The sequence below is a fragment of the Arabidopsis lyrata genome (genome assembly GCF_000004255.2).
Source record: "Arabidopsis lyrata subsp. lyrata unplaced genomic scaffold ARALYscaffold_7, whole genome shotgun sequence".
In the NCBI taxonomy this organism is placed as follows: domain Eukaryota; kingdom Viridiplantae; phylum Streptophyta; class Magnoliopsida; order Brassicales; family Brassicaceae; genus Arabidopsis; species Arabidopsis lyrata.
In genome coordinates, this window is record NW_003302549.1 from 22,358,987 (window position 1) to 22,361,457 (window position 2,471).

Here is a 2,471-nt window from a genome sequence, read left to right on the forward strand (position 1 = left end):
ATTTTGTATATCTTCCAGAATTATGCTGACTTGCGCATGAAGTATTTTGGTGATGGGGTGAGATAATTTATATCTATCTTACTAATAGTTGATGTACATATATGATATATATAGTCAGTTTGTATTCATGTAATAAGATACTAATGTGTTGTCTATTATTATCTTGAAGCGTTTTGTTGCTGCTGGTATGAAGCCATACCCGTCTGACGGTCTTGAGTGTGATGAGATTTTAATGAATACCAATGAAGATACTCTTGAGTGTATTAATGATATTGTCATCAGTAGTTGGCGTTTATGCCCGGCGTATCTACGCCTTCGTTTTGTTGAATCGTTGATACTCTATAAAAGCATTAATGTCCACACGGTATGGGACGCTTGCTATCGACTTTTGAGTGGTGATGTGTTGGCTGAACGGAAAATCGCGCGTAATAATCCTGGTATTAATCTATCATCAATACTAAATACTTATAGATGTTGTTTGACTTGATAGTTGTGTCTCAAAAAGGTGTTGCTTTTTATTACACTAGGGTTGGAGTTATCCGATGTGCAATTAGAGTGATATGGTTTTCGTGTTATGCGTAAGGTGATGGGTGATCTTGGATTCCATCATGCCGGTTTTGAAGGTGTGCGTCTTGGTATAGTTCGCCGACTCTTAACTTACAAATGTGATGACATGTCAATGTGATATTGGCCTAGATTTGTTATCGTTGTCTTGGTTTTGTTTTATCGGTGTTATAGTTTCGGTATTGGTTTACTATTCCACCTAATACTATCAATATAATAGTGTCTTGGTGTTATTTATTTTATCATTTTATCGTTTTGGGAATTATTAACCTTTATGATTTATTATTTATGAATTTGTTATTTTAATTGAGTTTGTTCTTTCTTGTGTATTTAATGTGATTATCGACTATATCATGTTCGTAATGCGAATTATATACGAAGTACCGCGTAATCCATAATTTTTAACTACATGTATTTGTTGTTGTATCACTTTTTCTAAGATATTCATTTATAACTTTTTCTAGAATATTTCTGTTTATGCGTAATTTTCTTTGATAGTTGAACAATAATGCGTCTGTGTTTGCTATCATTATTACAAAGACTTAGAACTTCCGACGACTGTTATCATGTTTCTCGACACATAGACGATGCGTGTAGGTTATCATCGCTTATCTCTTCTGTAATTTTTTTTATTATGTTCGTATGCGGTAAAAATTGAATGGGATTAACTGTACTGTTTTGTAGTAATAATTAGAAAATAACCAGTTACGATTTGACGTCGTCTGTACCGTATTTTATAGTTCGATATATCTACTTGCTTTTAGATATTCCGTTTCATTTTAATATATACTCTCTCCTCTGTTTTATTATTATTATTCACGCTATTATATATAAGCAAACCAAACAAAAAGAACAAAAAAAAAAAAAAAAAACAGCTACTACATCAACACGACCGAAAAGAAAGAAAAAAATATTATTTTATCGCGATTATTATGGAAAATCGCGTGTAATAATAAACAAAATCTCTAAAATTAGGGATACTGTTATGATATGCATCGATTGTGATAAATACTAAATTGACATTTTTAATAGTTACAATTTTATTTATATAATATAGTTTCTGGATATGCGTTATAGTTCTATATATATTTCGCTTTAGTGAGTTTTTGTAATTTAGTCTGAAAGATGTTATATGATATTAGTTAAAAACTCTGTTGAGGTGACATACATGATACATAGCTTGTCATTGGTTATAGTTTTTTTGTATTACTCATTCAAAAAAGTTGTTTCTCAAAATGCATCGTGTGGTTTTGGTTTCCGTCGTTAGGTAAAATGGAACTTTATTTGCGTCCCTAATAACTTACACCATTTGTATATATTATTATTATGGTGTTGATAATAGAGTGATATTTTTTACCCTTAAGTTACGTTAGTATATATTTCAGTTTAACTGTTGAGATTTAGTTTCTTTTTTTAAAACTTAATTTATTAATCTTATGGATAAATTCTATATCGTTTAATCAATATTCGTTTTTGTTAATTTTCTGATTTAGTTTTTAATATATATTTTCCATTTCTATGTTCTTTCCAAATAATCGTTAGGTCTACATATATGTATCCCGTATTTATACCTCATTGGAATATTTAGCCGCGTAATCTTTTGTTATGGGTTCTACAATGATTCCTTTTACATCTGATTCATGTGATGGTGGTTATTTTCGTATTGCGTCTCTTAACCCTAACATGGGTGAGTGGTCTGTCTCGGTGAAGATTTTGAATTGTTGGTCTGTTTCGCGTGGCACGGGTAGAGAGCTCAATATGATTTTGGGTGACGAGCATGTTAGTTTTTTGATAACTTACCTGCTATACATGTTTTCGATATTAAATTGAATTGGTTTTGTCTTTAACGTTTTATTTGCAGTTCACACAGATCCAAGCCGTTGTTCGTGATGAATTAATTGATAATT